At 37.2% G+C, this 22,158-nt stretch overlaps 1 long non-coding RNA gene across 3 annotated transcripts; it reads right to left on the bottom strand.

The window, feature by feature from the left end:
- Window positions 1-3,172: 3,172 nt before the first annotated feature.
- LOC107306330 lies at window positions 3,173-21,685 on the bottom strand. Of its 3 annotated transcripts, XR_001552081.2 has the most exons (3): window positions 21,487-21,685; window positions 5,767-5,887; window positions 3,173-3,290 (listed from the first exon to the last, which is right to left on the bottom strand). It is a non-coding gene; the product is annotated as an uncharacterized LOC107306330 (long non-coding RNA). The 3 variants fall into 3 exon arrangements; XR_004305669.1 differs by lacking the exon at window positions 3,173-3,290 and having other exon boundaries at window positions 5,622-5,887; XR_004305670.1 differs by lacking the exon at window positions 3,173-3,290 and having other exon boundaries at window positions 5,622-5,887; window positions 21,529-21,685.
- Between the last annotated feature and the right edge of the window lie 473 nt (window positions 21,686-22,158).

The following is a 22,158-nucleotide window of genomic DNA, read 5'->3' as shown; positions in this document are numbered from 1 at the left end:
ACTCAATATCTACATTCTAAACTTTTTACACCACTGTACTGCATCAAGGGCTGAAAAGTATCAGGCTCAGTCCATCCAACCATAAGAACCTTATGTTCAAGACTCTTTGATATCTAGCACTGTGAGGGATGCTCTGCTCTACATTACTTGCCGGCAGAAAGAAACTCAGTGCTCTCCCAGAAGCCAAGTACTGGGTGGTTTGGTCTTTGCCCAGAGCTGCAAACATCATGCCAAGAACTTTCATGAAATGTACAAGTAGCAAAAAATTGATTATGTAGGAAAAACACCAGCAGTACTGTTTTGAGAAAACTTCATCCCAAAAGCAGAGCAAGGACCCAGGGAGATATAACAGAGGACCAGAACCAGAGTAATGCTGCATCTGTCCTCCACCAGGAGCTTGATTTTGCGTGGGAATGAGGGGAAATGATCTGAAGAATCAGGACTGGTGTAATAGTATGTTTGAATGTGCTTGCACAGTGTTTAGGTGGAAATTTTACATAAGATACTGCAAATTTTAATAAGGGAAGCTTATTCAGATAGGTTATCATATACAGACCAGGATATTCAAAGTCCATTGATGAAACACCCATGGTCATTCAAATGCTATCAGCAGTATTGCTACTAACATCTTTGGGTACAAAGTCCTGTGGCTAATTTATAGAGAAAGGATAAATCTTCACTACAGACTGAAATACAATAGAAGTATTGCTCATTAATCATGTTGGTTTTGATAACATACACATCTTTATATATATGAATAGATGGTCTACACAATAAGCAAAGAAACCATGCTGATTGTCAGGAGAATAAGACTTATACTGTAGCTTTTGGGTTATTAGGAAAAGTGTCAGAAAGGTTAATCCAATTCCACAGTATAGGATTCCCTCAAGACTCAAAAGCAAAACTTAAAAATGTATAATCTGGTCTCCTGTGTCTGTTAATCCTTTGCTGCAATGATTAGTTCCTGTTTAGGTTAGCAAATAAAAAAAGATTAAATGAAGGTTAAAGGTTCTCTAAGCTTGTTTCTTTTTTTCTTCTTTTTTTTTTCATAAATCATTATGCTAACGAAACTTAAGTGGGGTTTTAGGGTAGCTACTGGAAGTCTCTGAATTATGGTAGAATGATGTGTTCCTTGGATACATAAAATGCATTAGGCACAGCCTCAAATACAATCAAAGCTGTTAGGTTACTAGGGTCAAACAAATTAAGCTTTCTTTTAGATTTGCATCAGCATCTGAGTCCAATAACACGCTACTTAATTGAATACTAAGCACTGTCAGTCAATTCCAGACAAAGCAGCTCTGGTTATGTAATGGTTTTCAATTGTGATTATTTCATTTTAACATATGGAATATTTCACATCACACTTTGCTAGCTTTGCTACTACTGACATCTTAGTCTAAAGTGGAAACTGTTTAAAGTCTTATGATCTGTAAAGTGTTCTAAAATATGAGCTATTTAAATATGTATTTCTCAGCAACTAATGCCCATCAATAAAAATAGCTAAATGTTTTAAATAACATCTCCAAATTTATGGGAAGTAGTTCTGCTGATGAGGTAAAGAGAAAGTCTGAGAATACACTTCTATTATTTTTTTCATGGAATCATATGATTTTTAAGTTGGAAGGCAAAAGGTCAGTCCAACTCTTCTGAACTGACATTTAAAGCTAAATCAGAACCATAAAATGGCCTGGGTTGAAAACAGCCATGATGACCATGTAGTTTCAACCACCCTGCTACATGCAGGGTTGCCAACCACCAGACCAGGCTGCCCAGAGCCAGATCCAGCCTGGACTTGAATGCCTCCAGAGATGGGGCATCCACAGCTTCCTTGGGCAGTCTGTCCCAATGCATCACCACCTTCTGTGTGAAAAACTTCCTCCTAATATCCAACCTATACCTCCCGCACAAGGTTGATCATGCCTTCCGTGAAGCCATGCTGGTTGTCCTGTATCACCTCCCCTCCCTCTCTTGCATGTATCTCAGCATAGCTTGCAAGAGGATTTGCTCTATGATCTTCCCAAGTGGAGAGGTGAGGCTGACAGGTCAGTAGTTCTCTGGTGCATTCTTTCTATCCTTCTTAAAAATGTGTGTAGCGTTATATTATTTTCCAGTTGCCAGAGCTTTCATCTGACCACGATGGTTTCTCAAACATCATTGGGAGTAACCTCCAGCAGAATCTGTTCAATAGGTAAGCTACTTGAACTACCTTTTTTTAAGATATTCCCTAAGGCACTCATGTTCTCCAAATGACCTGAAACAGCTACGGTACTTACAAAAAAAAAAATTTGTAGTATATATTGGTCTGCCTACCTGCACAAGCTATATATGTTAAAAAATGAGAAGATGGAAACTAATGGTGTCATTATTGGGAGATCACCCTTCTAATTATGTTCTTACTCCTCTCTCAGTCTTCATATTTCTGTCTGCAGGAGGTGGGGGGGAATTTGCTTTTGTATTACACAGAACCTGATACATTGTAAGCAATAAAAGCAAATAAAAGGTAATAGAGATTACAGCAATAATTCCATTAGAAAAGAAAACAGCATGCCAGGTCTGCTGCATCACTACATTATAATTCCCAGCAGGAGCAACAGGATAATTTCTCTCCTAAAGAAAATAAAAAAAAAAAAAGAAGAAGAAGAAATGTTGGCACAAGCCATATGCCAAGACAAGATCTGTTTTAGTACTTAATATTTGCAGGCCATCTGACCACACCTGATGAATTTCAGGTCTGAAAAATCATCTGGCATCCATGAAGTGGAATATGTAATAGTACATTTTAAACTACACAAACATCATGCATCACTCTGTTTTGGGAATATGCTATTGCTTCAGTGCAGTGGCTCTTTTTTTTAGTGTAGGTAGGTGATGTTTCTGACACAGAATGAAGCACTTGCCACTGCATGTAAAGGATTACTGCAATGATAACCATATCTCTTTCTTAGAGATCTTCATAGAACGTGAATACTCCCTCACCTTTTTTTTTTTTACTTTTTTTTTTTTTTTCCTATGAATTTGCTTTTAAACTATGCTTTCCTGCACAGAGCAACAGGGAAGCTTTCCAAATGTTCTACTGCATTGGAAAGCCTTTGTTGTAGACACTACAGTCAAAATGCATGCACATACAATGGACCACGAGCTGCTAAAAACACAAGCCACAGCATACAAGTGGTTTAGTTTACCCATTTATTCTGCAGAGCTAGAAACTGGCCTACTCTTCTTTCTGAAAGGGAGAAACAATACTATTCTCACTGCAGTTTCCTTCCCTTAACTCATTCCAGCAGACTCTTAAAAAAAAAAAAAAAAAAAAGCAATCTGTTAAGGGCACAATGTTCACAAATCAATCAAAAAAATCAGATACTGGTCTCATTTCATTCAACAAACGTTTTGCCAATGGCAGCAGTTGAAGCTGGGTAAGAGTCAAAGATTGTAAAATGCTAATCTGGCATGCAGTCTACTCCATCTTCTTGTGGAAAAGCCGCTGTTCCCAAAAGGGATAATACTATGGCTGGAAGGAATGCAAAAAAGCTTATGACCATTGCTGCAGTTTGCAAGAAATACCATTTTGTGTGTGTCGTTGAAAAAAGTGTTACCACTTCTTTTTAACAGAGGCAAAATAAAACCTTTTATCTGAAGCGAAATGCTGATTTAACTTGTAAATATCTTTCTTCAGTTACTAATAAAATACATTTTCTGGCTAAAATTGCTAATTCGAAAGAGCATGTCTTATGCGTTAGCATGCATTAACAAGAAACATTTTTTAGTTCTTTCTGATTCCTGTCTGACTGTGCTTAAAGTCCCCATTTCCTTTATTTAGCTTAGCTCTAACATTATTTAAGTATTGCAAATTAACACAAAATCACAATCTTTTGATCAAATTTCCCTGACAGTACTCTTCAAAAAGTCTATTTTCATTTCTCAGAATGCCAATCTTTTGTTCTAGCACTGTCAGGACAACAACATGCATTGTCTTTTTCAGATGAATTTTTTTTATCTGAGATGCTACACATCCCACAGAACATTGGCAAAGCCCTCTCTTCTGTTTGGAAGAATACTAATGCTTACCTAGACATGTATATGTGCGCTTTGAAAAAAATCTCAACAATTTTCTTTATCAATAAGTAAACGTATTTAATTGATTTTATTTCTTTTGTTTTAAATTACTGTCATTCAGATGTAGTAAATGGCAAGGATGGATAGTTTGGCTTCTAGGCTAGTGCATTTTAATGCAAACCTGACCTGTATTAACGTATGAGGTGTGAGTGCCTGGTTCTGGCTGAGAGGTGACAGACTCCTTTGAGAGTTGAGGCCTACCCTGCTCTATGTTGGACACAGCCAATTTCAGATGGCTCCAACAGCCCCACTGCAGGGCACAGCTGATTTAAGAAACTACTACCAGGCAGCATGTGACAGCATTGAGAGAAAAAAGGTGTGAAAAACAGACCTGCAGAAACCAAGGTCAGAGGAAAAGGAAAGTAAGTGCACCAGAGCAGAAATTCTATTGTGCATGGAATCACAGAACCTCAGAATCATAAAATCATTAAGGATGGAAAAGCCTCTGAAATCATCTAGTGCAGCCATCAACCCATCATCACCATGCCCACTAAAATATATTCCTCAGTACCACATCTACATGTTTCTTGAACACAGTTACTCCACTACCTCCCTAGACAGCCTGTTCATTACCAATCTTTCTAAGAACTGTTTCTGAGTATCTGACCTGAACCTCCCCTGGCACAGCTTAAGGCCATTCTGGTCCTATCACTAGTTATGTGGCAGAAGAGGTTGACACCTACCTCATTAAAAATTCCTTTTAGGCAAGTGTAAAGAGAGACTGGGAGTCCCCCTGAGCCTCCTTTCCACACACAAAAAAAAATTCCAGTTCCTTCAGCCACTCCTTATAAGACACATGCTCCAGACCTTGTAGCAACTAGGTTGCCTGCATTTGGACATGCACCTGTGCCTCAATGTCTTTTTTGCAAAGAGGGACCCAAAACTGAAAACTATATATGAACTACGGACTCACCAGCCCTGAAAACAGGAGTAGTACAGGGTCCTGAATCTGCTTTTTGCGAGGCCCATATTCCTTAAGATCATGAATTCAGTCAGGGAATAGTGACCACAAACCAGTCTGCCTCATTCTTAAGCTCTTACGATGTCCTCTGCACTTGTGAGCACCTGATTCAGTAACACCTTTTCTGTCCAATACTTGAACCAAGAAGTTATTCTCAGCAGACTCCAGGACTCTCCTGGATTTCTTGAAGTCCACCATGTTTCTTTCCTAGCTGACATCTGGGTAGCTCCCAGTCTGATCAGGTGGTCCCTAACCTGCTCTTTGCTGCACAGATTCTACTCCCTCAGCCCCCAACTAGAAGTTCAGGGACTTGATAGACATGAAAATCCTGACTGCCAGTGAAGGCTGAGGAAAAACTTGCTGAGTAGTTCAGACTGTTGTCAGTTCTTCCTTCTTAGTTCTCAGAGGGGGTATGCTCTTCTTTGCTTTTTTTTTTCCTGGCTAATGTACCTGCGTAAACCAACATTCCTCACCTGCCTAGCACTGCTGTAGGTAAGGAGGTAAAGTAGTCTGAACCAAATGAGTTAATCTGAGCCTAGAAGGAGAAGCTGGGAGGAAGATGTTTTAATTTTTGTCTTTGAGTTTTACTGCCCAGTTCTATCTAGTTGGCAATACATTAAATTTGCTCTCTCTGGGTCAAGTCTGTTTTGCCCTTGATGGTAACTGATGGGTGATCTTCCTGTCTTTACCTTGATCCATGAGCTTTTCATCTTATTTTCTCTCCCTGTCCTGCTGAGGAGAGGGAGAAAGAGAGCAGCTGGGCGGGAGTGTGGCAGCCAGCCAATGTCTATCCACCATGATTCCATTTCACTAAAACCAGATGTGAAAAAAATGTAAGCATCCAAACTGACCGTCATCTTGATTTTATTTATGTATTTAATTGGTTTCTCTGAGAATCTCAGAGAATATGCCACTTAAGCAAAACTACAAAAAGAAATTGAAATGTTGTTGAATCATTTTCCCCCAAGGAACCTTTGTAAAACCAACAAATAGTAGGCAATTAATTTTTCTTCCTACCTTCCTCTTCCACAAAGATCTACAAAGACGCACATGTAGCCCAGTTTTAAACCCACACTATTTCAGAGCAGGGAGAGAGGGCATTAGGAGGTCCTGTGGCACTTACAAGCTGCTGCCAGCAGCCCTTTGTTACTTATATTACAAGAGAGTCAGCATCAGCTCTCTGACTGTGGCATATGTAGCAAGAAAGGAAATTTACACACACATGCCCTCTCAGCCATCTGGTAGCAGTACAGGCCCAGAGCACAGATATTCTGTGGTATCTGTGGATTACCCTGCTTAGGATGCTGCAGCCACCATTCAGTTGTGAAACTAATTGAAGATGCAGGTCATGAAGAGTTGAGAGACAACCTGGTAACTACTACTGCTTAGTGAAGCTCTCTGCAGAAGACTAAGTTGAGAGTTTTGACTACAAAGCAATTAAGGTAGATGTCTTCAGATGTGAAAATATCATTGAATTCTACATAACGCCAATTTGTACTACTAAAAATTGTTTCAATCCACTTGCAAATAGAGATGTGACTACCTGTAGCATTTAAGCTGACAACAACAGCATGCATTTTCACACTGGATTACACAGAGCTTGCATCTCAGCCTCTAAAGCAGAGAATATTAATGAACCTTTGCAAATATTATTATTATAACCTTAAGTGTCAGATACAGAGGGATAGTTTCGCATTTTCTAATCCATCATTTTGCAAACAACGTTATTTTAACTAGCATACAATTAGATATATGTGACTTAGCAATAACAGATATTTTCCTCACTGTGTAGCAGAGAGGAATCATTAAGAAACCTTACTATGCATTGGGCACTCTGATATTCAATCAGATGGATTAGCAGCTCAAAAAGTTCAGAAGAAAGATAGATAGTAGTCAGCTAAGGTTGCCTTATCTCTGTACACTCTCACAAACATGTCTCTTGTACTCTGCTAGTGCATAGCTCATTGCAAGATTTAAAATGCATTCCTGTTTTCAGCATAAAGCTCTTTCTGTTTTTGCACTTAATTTGAAAACACATAAGAAAATCTGCTTTCATTTTCCACAATTTAATTTTTGTTTCTTCACTTCTTTTTCTCAGGTTTTAGTTACCCTTTTCCCTATCTGCTTTTAAAATGGAAAAAATAAGTGGAGTGAATTCCAGTAAAAAAGCAGAAAAAGAAGTCAAGAAAAGAAAAGGCCATGATAGTGAAGGTACATTCCATTTTTGTGTCTAAAAGGCAAAAATGATTTATTTTGATAGTTTATGAGTATTTCCCCCCTCTCCTTTTTCCAGATTAACAGATTCCCTAAATCGTAATTCCAGCTGATTCTCCACCTAATGTGTATTCTGTCAATTGAATGTGACAGCTGCTATACACATCTTAGACCAAGCAGATATTGTCAGTTATGTAACTGTGGGAAGGTCAGACATTGGTTAGAGGTGAATTCAGTGTTTTCAGAATTGAATATATATTATCAACATATGCTTAGGTTTTTTATTATTATTATCTTTTTAATTAAGAGCATAATGGAACTAAAATAAGAAAAACACTTTAAGGCTTTGTGCTTTGGGGAGATATGTTGTTATTTTCATACTCATACGTTTCTGTCTGTATTCCTTTAAGGAATAAAATTGTCAGCATTCAACAGAAGGTTTCTCACAGGCACAAAAACAGACATATTGTGAACAGCTGTGCTAGAAAACAGGTTTAAAGAAGGACCAGGGGGGAGGGAAAAGAGAAAAAGAGGAAGGTATACCCTTTTCTTTTAGAATCTGTCTAAGAAAGCTCTGTCCAGCAGTTACTACAGGCAAGTACATAGATTTTAGTTTTTGTTGTACTCATTCTGTCCTGCTCTTTATCTGATAAACATTTCAGCAAGAATTTTACATCTACAATTAGACAGGCTGAGCTAAATACATATTTTGTCCTCTTCCAGTTTTAAAAAGAACTAAAGTTTTAAAAAGTAATGTTTTCTAAAATATAGGTAGGTGTTTTTTTCATTATTTTTTTTTCTCTGACCCTTTTTCATACACGTCCCAAATGTTTAAATAGATTTGTACCTTTCTATCAGTGTAAATAGGTATCATTTTTGTTCATCAAACTTTATTATTAGAGAGAATAGCCTGTGTGTACATGTAATGTACAGAGCCATTGAGTTCTGTGTGTTTTCAGGAGTCGGTTTTGATGATCCTAGTTGGTCCCTTATGACATGGGATATTCTGGGATTCTATGTGACACATATGCACATGCAAACACAGAGTATACAAAGGTATCAGTAGTGAGAGGGACGCTGACAGCTCAAGATTCTTCATTATTTTAATGTATCATGATGATCATGCTCAACAGCTCTGAGGCTGAACAACAAAATCTCAGTGGTATAACCTTCAGTTTACATCTAAACTGTTTTTTGCGGAGCCTGTGATACAACCTAACCACCAGAGACAGTATGGTTAACATGAGGTGTGCATCAGCTAGAGCATTACAGTTTTAAGGAAAACAAATTCTTATTGTTCTTGAGATTTGTTTATCTATTGCTTTGTTTGTTTGTTTCATTGGTTGTTTGGTTTGGATGTTTTTTACTATTTTGATTTTGGTTTGGTTTTTTTTTAAATGGAGTAATGGTTTGCTCAGAGTATTTTCACATCACTATCTTTGATGGTGCAGGCAGTGTAGGACAGAAGACTGACTCTGTGGACCACACGATCCTGTATTACATGCTACTCTGTATTTTAACTTCTGTTGTATTTAAATATGAAATATTTTTGTATATGTGTATTTTTTTCATACTTCTATACAAACACACACATATAAAAGTTAGTAACAAACATGATGTTATTAAAACCTCTCATTACTTGTAAAGCCACCATGCTGCTGCGCTAATACAATCTTTCTCTCTTTTTTGTAAGTGGGAATAAGTTAGTTCTCCAAGGAATCAAGAAGACCTTGTAAAGAAATCTTTATTTTCTTCACAAATATAAAGTGAAAATTTTACAGAAGTATACCTCTGCATTTCTTTCCTGAAAACAACCTTCTAATCTGATGCAGATTTTGTAATCATATTTTCTCTTTACTGAGAATATTTGGTACCAAGCATAATATTTTTACCTGCAGTAGTATGAATTCCATTTAAAAATGAAAACAAAATTGCATTCAAATACTCTAATTCCCATATATCCCAGGCTATTTCTAGCCCTCTAGCTTCATGGTTTTGTTACTTTTTGCATTTTGTTTTGTTTCTTTAAAAAAGAGAAGATTCCTCAATAGATAAAAATTTCCATAGTTTTTTTCACAATATATGGTAAGCAATTCTTCAGCATACAGAACATTATAGTGCCCAGTAAAGAAAACAGAATGATTCCAGACTTGAATCAACATTGTAAGTAGTATATTACCATAATACTGAATTCAGACATGCTGTAAACTCACAAAGGAAATGCATTAACCAGCTTATCTTCAAAAGAGTTTTTGAAGTACCCAATCTGAAAAGAATGACCTAAAATGCAGTAATTTTTTTTAAAGTCAATATAAGATATACAATTTTTCATCAAAGAGTTTCATGTTGATACATTGCAAATTTTAAAAGGTGAAATCAGTGTTGTTTTTAATATTGGACAGTGCTAGTTACTTGATTACAAATTATTCCACATGATTGCGATTACATTCTTCTCTACCACACATAAAAACTTGTGTGGTTTTACTTCATCAGCCTGTAAGAGTGTATTTATAATGTGCTACTTGTTGCAGTAGGCGATTATGAGGACCCGGTTCTACGGGATAGTTCTTCCTATTGCCGCTATATGCACATGCTTGCTTGAATATGGAGCTATGCTTAGAACATGGTCAGTATGACCTTGAAGAAGTAATAAACAAGTTTTGGGGAGCTGATCAAGAAATAGAACAATGGAGGAAAGATCGTTAAGGAGATTGCTGATGTGGTATGTTGCTTGAGACCCCCAATCAGTATACAGGAGATTGTATTTCAGACCAATCAGGGATTGACAGGTCTAGGGGACTATAAGAATATAGTCTAGGACTATAGTCTAGGGGACTATAAGAATAGACATGTTGCTACAATAAACACCTTTGCTGCTCACCAGATTGGTGTACGCCTGCAGTTATTGGCCCTGACCAAGCGGTTGGTCAGACACGAAAGGGTTAACACACAGATTTGAAGAACCAGATGCAACAGCTACCTGCCTTCAGACTGTATTTCCATATCTTGTGCAAACTATAACTCTCTGGCTCCTGTATAAATAGAAGAGGGAAAAGTAGAATAGAGTTTATGGCTGAGCAGCTCTCTGGTGTGGCTAATAAATCCACACAGAGCAAGGATTATCTGCCCCCAGAATGCATGACTTTGTAGTTCCCTAGCCTGCCCTATCTTCCAAGCCCTCACGCATTCACATTCTGGCCATGATGCAGCCCCATGATTTTCAAAGGACAACAGTGATGCTTCCGTATTCAAACTGCCCTTGCTAGCCTGGAAAGCTTGTGAGTTTCTTGGACATGTGTAGGGTAACACCAAGGAGAATGTCAGGCAACCACATCTTTGAAAGCCTTTTCTTCATGTAGAAGAACTGTCCACAGAACATAATTCTGCCCTGCTATGATGCACAGCTCTTGTTTTCTTTACGCTTGAGTTTGTAAATCACCATACTGCAGAGACAGTTCATCTGAGCAGAGTAGCAAAATAAGAAATTGTTCCATAGTTAATGATATGGCAGTGATCACTGCAAAAGTAAGAGATAACAGATTCTAAAATCAGAGATATTCCCTGTATATCCGAATAGTAAGTTCAATAATGAAAAAATAAATAACCAATATGTATAGATAACAATCAATTATCTCTCCACACATTCTCCTTTAAGCCCAGCAATACTACATGTACATCCAAATTATTTCCTATCAGAAATCACTGCTGTACTTTATTATACAACTGGGTGTACATTCATATGCTGTTTTTCCTGTTGCCCTGGGTTAGTAGAAGAGTATATGCCAACAGCACGACAGAAATAGCCTGAAGCAATAGGTGGCTGAAAGTAGCAAATAACATACTAAAGCTGCCAAAGTATTTTTTGAAATATTCTAGTTCTGAGTTTCTGATGTTTAATTTCTCCTGCCAAAGGCACACAGTGGGTGCCTGAAGTGAGAAACTACATTCTACCTACACTCTGTTGTCTAGTAACCACAATGCCGAGTACATCTTTGCAACAGTCTTTAAAACAGATTTTAAAAAATAATAATCTCAGTTTACAGTCCTTTTTCACTGTTTTTCTTCCCCACAACTGTGAATGTTACTTGTAAAAATACTGGTGCTAGTGTCAGGGGTCTTGTGTGCCACTAAGTGTTTAGACCAAAAAAATAGCTTTCCATTAACAAAAGAAATGAAGCCTATAATAAGGTGAAAGTATGATCCCTTTTAGATCATCCAGATAATTTTTCCTCTTGTTTCTTTGCTAAACTGTCTTCTTACACACATCTCTCCTTTCAGGCAAAAAGGAGGCATATTCAGGCATATTTCAGGCATATTTTCATTTACAGAAACATCAATTTACCCTTATGAAGAAACTAACCCCAATATAAGAATCACTTCTTTAAACTATGCTAATTAAAATACTGGCCAAGTTATTTCACAAGAGCAAGCAATGAAATCACAGTAGTGAAAATATTTGAAGCTTGGTTCGCACTATTTGCTAAAAAAAATTTTAAAACAAAGAGATTTTATGCTCATTTCAGCCACCTAGCTTCTTTTGTGAGTGGCTTTCTTCTGGGGCATATATCTCCTTGTGGAGTTAAATTCCTTCCCTGAAACACATCGAATAAGTTGGAGTACAACCCAAGTGAGATAAATATGTTTGCTATCTGCCCATCTCCACCCCTCATTCCCTATTTATCATAACTATTTAAAACTGAAGTATCATTCTTTCTGTATGAGTGAATATGCAACTCTTTAAAGAACTGTGTGATAAGAAAGGTTGTTGGTAACATCAGGGGTGCAGATCCTAATGAAGTTTAGGTTATAAAGTTACAGTTACAGAAGTTTACAGTTATAAACTGTAGTTTATACACTATACTGGCACAGAGACATACCAAGACTTGAATAGTAGAAGTTGATTAGCATGCCTTCCTTTCAAAATACCCTACTTAATGTTAGGAACATTTGTTTATTTAATAATTGTCTTACTTGGAAATGTCAAGATGGAGAGGAAAGTAATGTGTTTTGTTTTGTTGTTGTTGTTTTTTGTTTGTTTGTTTGTTTTTTCTCTCTAAGGGCTGCTTAGGAACTACCTATATATATATATATATATATATATATATATATATATATATATATATATATATTCTGTTTGTTAACACAAATAATGTTATGATTGTCCTATAGTTAAAGAATAGGGTTGTACTTTTACGTTTTTGGCACTGTTTGAAGTTATACAAAGCATATTTTGTCTTGTTTTAATTGAATCAAAGAGGGATCCATACTACAAAGTGGAGATTGCACAGTACCAGTTTCTCAGCATCCAGTCTGAAGAACTACTGAGGAAGCTGGCAATTTTCAGAAACACCATTTCCCAAAGTCACCAGTATGAGTTCAAAGGGCTAATTGCAATAGTAGCAAGAGAAATAGTTAATTCTTTCTGCTTCCAGAACCTGACCAGGACAGCAACAAAAAAAATATTCTGTTCATTTTTCTTGTTTAAAACTCAGAGCTGGTCAAAAACTATGGGAGGGAGACTTCTGCCAATATTTTTTTGATGTGGGAAAATGTTGAGTAAGTGGACACGAAACACATTCTCACTACCCTTCCAGCAATGCTGGGCAAGCCTGTAAGCACAGCAGAGATGCCCAAGCACACAAGTCCACAGCTCCCTGCCTGCAAGCCCTGTGCCCAGCTGTCAGGTTGCTGAAGCCTCCGAGGGCATCTTCACAGGCTGCCTGACCTGAGTCACTGGGATGTTTTCCTTCACATTTCCTTCTGATGCAAAGAGAAGAGCAACAGAGGCAGAGCAGTTTCCAGCAAAATGAAATTTCCTTCTTTTATCGGTACTTAAAATCTCTGCTACTGCTTTAGTGGGAAAGGTGAGAAGGGATGATTTTTTCCTACCTTGTTATCGGCAGATTTTAATTATTTTCACATTCCCCAGACATCTTTTACCCTAAGTACTGATAAAGTGCAAAATCACGGAATGAGCTCATCGGGAATCTATTTTGAAGCAATATAAAACAAATGCTGGGGAAAAAAAAAAAAAGGCCCTTAAGATTTCATCCTAATCTGTCTCAAATGTAGCATCAAAAGTATTCTAATGAATCAGGATAACAATCTTTCACAAAGGAATTAGAAGGCTGAGTAGATCAGTAATACTGATATAAAAGGTCTTTCTAGATAATACCATATATACAGTATGACAATTCTACCCTGAATAACATTCCAGCTGTTTTCTGGAAAAGAATATTGAAAACCTTTGTTCGTATTAATAAAGTCTGTGCTCTGTCTGATATAAGAGATAATTTTTTTAGAATTTGGACTCATTCTTGCTGAAAATATGTATTGGTGCACACTACAACCTATCATTAGAGATGCTTACAGAGGGCAGTTGACAGAACAATCATAAGAAAAACATCTCCCATCAGGCTTCCTCAAATGCAGATGGGAAATCAATTTCTCTGTTCACAGGAGAGAATTCCAAAGGACTCCCAGTGAGAAACTCTCCTGCTGTTGCTTTGCATTGGGCCTCGCAAGAACCAGGGAGAATATTAAAGGTACAAACACTCATTTCAGCTACAGCAAGGAGTTTCTTAATCATCAGAATAAAAATAAAAGGTAAAACTGATTCCAATTTTCATATTTTCTCGTTGTTTGTTGTTGTTGTTGTTGTTTTTGTTTTGTTTTCTTGAGGGAACTTCCTCATCCACTTAAACAACTGTAGCTTCCAGACAATCAGTCAAGACATTAACAACAGATGAATGATTTCACTTAGGATTCTTGTGTGAAATGCAAGTCACTTTTATTCTGTTAATCTGCACAGAAATACTTTTTGATATCTGAAGAGTTTCAATATAGTTTTATAATTGTTATGTATGTTCACAAAATTTCAATTCATATGAAGTCTGAGCAATCTCTAGACAAGCTGGCTGCTATCTGGTTAAATATGCAGTACATACTGAAAACTGAAAATTTTGCTCTACTCATATAACTGTAATGTTTCTAACCTTAATAATGATTCAAGTTACCTCATTTTCAACTAAATCTCCTCCAATTCAGATAATTCTTCGTTCTTGGATTACTCATTACTGTCAGCCTTTTTCCCTAATAACAGATGATGTTTAATGGCAATCTCATGTAAAACATACTGACACAAATTCTTCTGGTTTTAGAATGGCAGTATAATAATGTTCCACCAAATATGTATAGACATCAAACATTCGTTATTTAAGACCTAAAAGTTCTTCCAATAGCTGCTCTGACGAATTTTGAGCTGTATGATTTATTTCCATAGGAGTCTGGAGAAGTGGAATCAAGATAAAATTTTAAAGAGAAAAAGCACTGTAACTTAGAAATTGGATTTTTAAAAAGTATAATTTAATTATTGTAAAAATCCAAAGTAAACTCTTACTCAAAAATCAAGTTTCCTGTCTGGACTTAGGCTCCAGTACAAGTTTTCTATACCTAATCATCTTAGCCTATCCAACTTAACACTGTACAGCACAAAATCTGAGTGCTCAGATAAACAAAAAATTTTGCCCAGTTTTTGAAAAGCTCTTTTCTGCTGTAACAGATTGTCTTCAAATGAATGAATCACGATATGAGCCTGGGTACTTAGCTATGACATCTGTTATGTAGTAAATTGCATTGCATGCCACATGCATAATGAAGAGGAAAGAGGGATTGTAGCCTCATTATGTGACAGTACACGAATACAGGCAGTGACACCCAGGACAGATGGAAAGGCTGCAGTGACATAAAATGTACAAATAATGTTGTTGTTTTTATCATTTGGAAAATGAATGTGTTAACTCTCATGAGGATTAGAAAAAAACAAAAAACAAAAAAAAAAAGCAAACAAAAAAAAAACCCACAACCCTGTACTGAATAAAATAGAAGTTGTGAACACTGATAATGAAGATCTTTCTAAAAGTTGCGTACATTAATTCACTTGCAAGAAATTTGACTTCTTCATAAGGAACACATTCTGTTTCCTTAATTCATTTCTTTCTTGGTGGCTTAGACTTCAAAAACAGTCTACACATGTATCACAGGTAGCCATGATATTCAAATATCAGAAACTGCTGGAAAATGATTCAGAAGACCAAGACATTCTTTCCAGACATGCAGATATTTTCTTCCATTATGCAGTCAAGTAGATTCACTGAAAAAAAATTAAAACATGCACATAAAAATAATAAAATAAAATAAAATAAAATAAAATAAAATAAAATAAAATAAAATAAAATAAAATAAAATAAAATAAAATAAAATAAAATGCGGTTGAAATTTTGAAACACCAGTCCATTTCCACTGCTAAGAATGATGACTATAGAAATACAATCACTGCCCATTTAATTAATACTGGTTTCTGAAAGACCTACAAGGACAAGTGCCCTATAGTGTCATTTCTGAACTTAACATTAAAATGCAGCTGCCTGTGTTTAAACATTTGGGCCCATGCTCAATATTTAAACAACTGCTCTGGGCACATGGATGACTATGCCCAATGTAAAGCTCACAGGCTTGAAAATTGTGGCCTAAATTGTGTGAGGAAAGAGTTATAGCTCTCGCTGAAAACAGTAAGTGATAAAGTGGGAGAGTCTGTTAAGAAATTATTTGGATAAGGTTAGGAACGTCTAACTAAGCTATTTTTTATTGCTCAGGGATCAAGATGGATAGAACAGAACTAGGATATTTATGGTATTCCAAGAATGGAAACTAGTAAAAGGAAATTCTTAATTTAATACAGTAATATAGCTATTTCTAGGCTGGGCTCATGCAGAAAACATAAAGCAGGTATAAGTAAGTGATTAGAATGCAGACAAATGTAGATCATAACAACAACAAAAAAAGTATTCAAAGCTATTCTAACAAATCATTAACAGCATGACAACAAAGAGCAGGGGAAAAAAATGGCATTGCTTATGAAAGTTTCAAAAAATTGTAAAGTTAATAGTGACAACAACAACAAAAAAATCCCCTTATCCTTACTCAAGAATGTGCCTGTATTGGCAGGCATTGTCTTAAATGATGTGAAAACATCATTCTTCAGGACAAAGAAAAGAAGTATCTATTAAAGCAGATTTATTGTTACAATTATTTGACTGGAAACATTTTTGAAAGTACTAATATCCAGAAATGAAAAACACAAAGAAGGCATTAAAATATTTCTATAACAAAAATACTGTTGTATCTAGCTTTGTATTACTATTTCCTTCCTCACTGTATGAATATTGCTGGAAGAGCTGCAAAATATTAACAGACTTAAAAGTGATTTTGCCCTGGGCAACCTGACCTAGTAAATGTGTATGTTTGGTGGCCCTGCTAGGCAGGGGGGCTGGAACTACATGATCCTTGAGGTCCCTTCCAACCCGGGTCATTCTGTGATTCTGTGTGATTCTGTGACTTAACAGATTCCTTCTTTATTTTAGTTTCTGTAATTCATGCAGCCAAGTGTAACCTAAATAAAATTTAAGAAATCTGGAGAAACAATGACCCTGCTTTCTGCCAGAGTGTTATACTGACGAACATTTTTTGCTGCTAAGTTAATTGCATTTGTATATCACTGAAGAAAGGCACACTCCTATATTCTGTATTCTGTATATTAATGTGGTAAATAAGGAGAAAATTTCTGAGTGCTCACGTGAAAGCAACATTACACTAATCTGAGAAATCAGCTTCAGCCCATCGCCCCTGCACTGTAGAAGGTAGGAGATATAGCTGGAAAAGAACCATTACTAAATCTAAGTTACTCACAATGCTCTCCTTTGCCAGCTTGGTCCTTAGAGAGTGTAAGTGTGACATCCCAGCAGACTATGAACAGCAGCACATAAAGGCAACTTAAAGCTATTTTTACTCTACTTTTCCCGTATGGGTTATTTTCACAGAATCACAGATACATAGAGATTGGAAGAGACCTCGAGGTCATCTAGTCCAAACTCTCATTAAAGCAGTAAGCTACATGGAAAAGCATCAACATGGGTTTAGGATATCTCGAGAGAAAGGGACTCCACCACCTCTGTGAGCAGCTTGTTCCAGTGCTCTGTCATCTTCAAAGTAAAGAAATTTTTCCTCATAGAACTTTCTGAACTTCAAGATGGAACTTCCTGCATTCCAGATTGTGCCTGTTACCCCTTTTTCTGTCTGCAAATAAGCCTAGCCTCATCCTCTTGACATTCACTCTTTAAATACTTATAAGTACTGATAAGATCCCCTCTCAGTCCTTTCCTTCTCCAGGTTGAACAGCCCCAGAGCTCTCAGCTAATCCTCCAGGACCCTCACCATATTTGTTGTCTCTCAGTGGTCTCTCTCCAGCAGTTCCCACTCATTCTTGACCTGGGAAGCCCAGAACTGAATGCTTTAATCCAGATGTGGCCTCACCAGGGCAGAGCAGAGAGGAAGAAGAACCCATCTTGACCTGCTGTCCACCTTCTTATTCGTAAACCTGAGGATACCTTTGGACTTCTTGGCCACAATGACACACTGGTGTCACATGGCCAACCCCTCGTACACCAAGACATCCAGATGCTTCTCTGCAAAGCTCCATTCCAGCAAAACAGCTCCTAGCCTGTACTGAGAATTGTGGTTGTTCCTTCTTCCTCTGCATTTGCCCTTGTTCAACCTGATAATGTTCCTTTTTACATCTTGCTCTCCAGCCTGACCAGATCTCACTGACTGGCAGCACAGCCTTCTGATATATCAGCCTCTCCTCCTAGGTTTGTCTCCTCAGCAAACTTGTTAAGGGTGTGTTCTATCCCTTTGTCCATATTATTGATGAAGATGTTAAAGAAGACTGGACCTAGCACAGATCCTTGCAGAATATCACTAGCTACAAGCTAGACAGTGTGCTGCTTGCCACAACCACCTGAGCTCTACTAGAGAACCACTTCTCAATCTACCTCACTGTCCACACAACTATTCCACACCTCCTAAGCTTACTTGCAAGGATGCTATGGAAGGCAGTGTCAAAAACATTACTGAAGACAAGCTAGACAACATCTACTGCTCTTCCTTCATCTATCTCACTTAACAGGTGTGTACCGTTTTAATCCAGGTCCTTCCCCAGGAAGTCCAGGCAGGTCAGGAAGCTTTTCACTTGAGTGGTTTTAAACCAAGACTTTGATCTATTTGGAAGATGCTGAGAAAACATGTTACTATGCTTCTACATGTAAGTGAGGAGCTGGTCCTAAACTGCTTTTTCTTCAGCACAGGAAAGCCAGCTTTTTAAAAGCCAGGGCAAAACACATAAAATTACTTTGTTTTGAGGGCAATTGCACAGTAACTATCACAGCAGCTGGGAAATCGAAAGACTGCGAGGAAAGAGGTAGTATATGCAAATGGCTTGACTAACCACTGAAGTGCTTGAATATTTCAGTAATACCTGTGTTTATAGCCAATCTAAATTTGCAGACATAAGATTACCTCACAGGACTATCTGGAAAAGACCATGAACATAATGTCAGACATTAACTGGCCATATGTGTGAACTGAATGTGATTAAGAGTTAGATCAAACACCAAAAAGAATGAAATAGGCTATCTGAACATGTTTGTACTATCAGAAGTCTATGTTTGCAACCAAAAATAATCATGAGGGCACAGACAAAGTAAGAGCACAGACTAGTATCTGTGAGGTTAATGATAGAAAAGTCCAAAAAAAAAAAAAATTTAATAACTCTCTGGAGAAGTATTATGAGAATACACAGAGAAATAGTGTAACGTATGATATTACAATAAATGGCAAAACTATATAAAACTATATCAGTTTTTGAATATGTGGAATGCTATAAACAAAATCACATCACATTCATCACTAACCTCAATACTGAGGATACCACTAGATGCTGTTGTCTTAGTAGATTATATAGATATATAGATTATATAGATTATTCATAGCCTACTTGCAAGGACAGCCTAAGCCTGGCTGATGTTCTACAACTGTCTATGAGCATGCAACCTGAATGCTGTCCTCATAGATACAGTTCAGTTTTTTATTATTGTCCAGCATGCTGAATGACCAGTGCACAACATAACTCTTCACCATTCCTCAAAAACTAAAAATGCCTGGTTGTGGGAAAGGAAGACAATATAAGCAAAGGAGGCAGTTCCCTAAAGAACAGTGGTAATATTTTGCCCAAATAAACAAAACAATGTCAAAAAAAGGTTCTCATTCTTTTCTCTGTCACTTATATTTTTAAATAAGTAGAAAATACACGTGTCATGACTGTAAGATATTTCAAGATAGAGAATATTTGAGGTCAATTACTGAAATTTCATTCTAGTGCTTTTACCAACTGTTTGTTTTCCTCATTCATTTAAAGTAAAAATAATATAGATAGAAAACACATTTTCCTAGTGGTATACCAGAAAGCATAATGAGAGAAACATGGGCTTCATAGTGTATGTTCAGTATCTCCTGAGATGAAAAGCAAACTGCATTATGCTGTCTAACTTTAAATTCAGAGCTTCTACATCTTTAAGGAAGCAACCGTATGGTAAACCACCATTTTTAGCACATAAGCTAATCAATCTATGCCAAAACTTTATAAGTTCTTATGGGCTTTTTTTTTACCACTCTTATATATATAGTTTACATTTCCTCCTTCCTAATCCTTTTTAATATGCTGTATGTGTTTCATGCTATCCTCACACTAATGCTGTGCAAGTTAAAACACTAAAAATTTAATATTACACAGACTTTATAAGCTGCCATTTCTCTTAGATAAACTAAGATAAACTTACATAAACTACTGTTTATGTTTCAGAAAGGTTTTAATAAAATGCCTGTTGGGGCACTGTTGCTGTCTGCCATGTGCATCAGGGTTGTTCTTCTCAAGCAGGTGATCAATTATAAATCATTTATCCAACAGCCTTTCTCAGTTTCATAGCACCTGCAACATAACCACATCCTTGGACATGTGCTAAACTTTTTAATAAAAATGCATTAAATTGGTCTTGTTTAAAGATTTTCATGTGATTTTTTTTAGGTTTAGTTTGTAAAGCACTATTATTTCAAAAGCAACTGAATCTTCAATTTGAAACATTCATCTTAGTGTCAAATGCTACTACATTAATCAGATGGCAAGAGGTGGTTATGGGACAGTTTTCAGCTGTATGAAAATCAGAAAACCTACATCTATCTTCTTACAGGAAATCGGTGAAAGTGCAGGTAGAATAAATCATGGTTCCAGGAATAGCACTACAACCAACAGTAGTAACAGCGTCTTCATGGGAAAGGAAACAGGCAGAAGTAGGCAACTGGACACAAGTAAGGAATTAGACAGCCAAACAAATTGGACGATATTAGATTGGTTTTCAGGAGTGTCTCTTACAGACACAAGAGCACTGGATTTTCTTCAAGACAGTACCATTACTTAGAATTAGTAGTTGATTTTTCAAGAGAGAAATGTGCCACTATATCTGTTGGAAAGTAAGATTTCTTATGAGCACAGCATACCTCTGCTGGTCATGATGCTGCCTTCATGTGTGCCTCTACCTTAGAAATGTTCTTTTCAATGCAATAAAAATATTTTTAAACTCTTAAAAAAATGTATATTTAGAATGCTGGGGTCTAACTTCAAACATGCTGTAAAATGCATTGCTATGAATATATTATGTATTTCTATGTTTCATGTCTATCTGTCCAGAAAAAGACAATAATGTGAATGATTTTGATTTTTTGTGCTCTTCCAGAAAACTCTTTCACAGTCAAATAAAATTTGAATTCAGACACCCTGGACAGGAAAAGAAGGGGGGGAAGTATACGGTTGTGCCTAGCAAGAAAAGGAAGAAGAAGAAGAGAGGAACCAATAAAACCAAAACCAGAAAAGCTTTCCCCCAGTACCAAGACTACATCCAAAAAGATAAAATAATTATTAACTGTAGATGATCTCTCCCTGCAGGGAACTGAATTTCCAGTACACTAGACGGACCTTCTTAGAGAAGTCTGTTGCCTCCCTAGGTTTCCATTGAGAGTCATCACCAAAAAACTGCATAGCCAGGTACTATGGCTAACAGATTACCACTTTTCTTCCTAGGGAGTGATGAAGAAGCTATCAAGGACTATCAGAAGGGACTTCAGAGACTTAGGATCTCTTTTGAAGGAATTAAGGATACAGTTAACGTCTAAATCCTGCTTCCTGTGGTGAGTAAGGACAGGTCAGGTAAAGTCTCTAGTGTCTGGAAAAAAAAAAGGTAATGACTCACCCATTTTTAAGAAGAGTAGAAAGAATGAGCCAGACAACTGACCTGTCAGCCTCATCTCTCTGCTGGAGAAGAATATCATAGAGCAAGTCCTCTTGGAAGCTAAGACGTGGAAAATTAGAACAACCAGCACAGCTTCACCTAGGGCAAGCTGTGCTGGACCAAACTGGTGGCCTTCTATGATGTGGCAACTGTTTCAATGGACAAGAGAAGAGCCACTGATGTCACAGAATCTAGAATGGCTTGGGTTGGAAAGGACCCCAAGGATCTTCAAGTTCCAAACCTCGCGCCACAGACAGGGCCACCAAATTTCAGATCTGGTACTAGACCTGGTTGCCCAGGTCCCCATCCAACCAGGTCTTGAACACCTCCAGGGACAGAGCATCCACAGCCTCTCTGGGCAGCCTGTTCCAGCACCTCACCACTCTCTCTGTAAACAACTTTCCCCTGATAGCCTTCCCTCCTTGAGCTTAAAACCATTCCCCCTTGTCCTATCACTATCTACCTGAGTAAAAAGTTGATTCCTCTACTTTTTATAATCACCCTTTAAATACTGGAAGGCTGCAATCAGGTCTCCCTGCAGCCTTCTTTTCTCCAAGATGAACAAGCCCAGCTACAGCCCTCTGATCACTTTCACAGCCATCCATCTCCAACAGCTTAATATCTTTCCCATAC

The sequence above is a fragment of the Coturnix japonica genome, chromosome Z (genome assembly GCF_001577835.2).
Source record: "Coturnix japonica isolate 7356 chromosome Z, Coturnix japonica 2.1, whole genome shotgun sequence".
In the NCBI taxonomy this organism is placed as follows: Eukaryota; Metazoa; Chordata; class Aves; order Galliformes; family Phasianidae; genus Coturnix; species Coturnix japonica.
The sequence above is the reverse complement of the archived record's forward strand: the minus strand, read 5'-3'. Positions and strand labels throughout refer to the sequence as shown.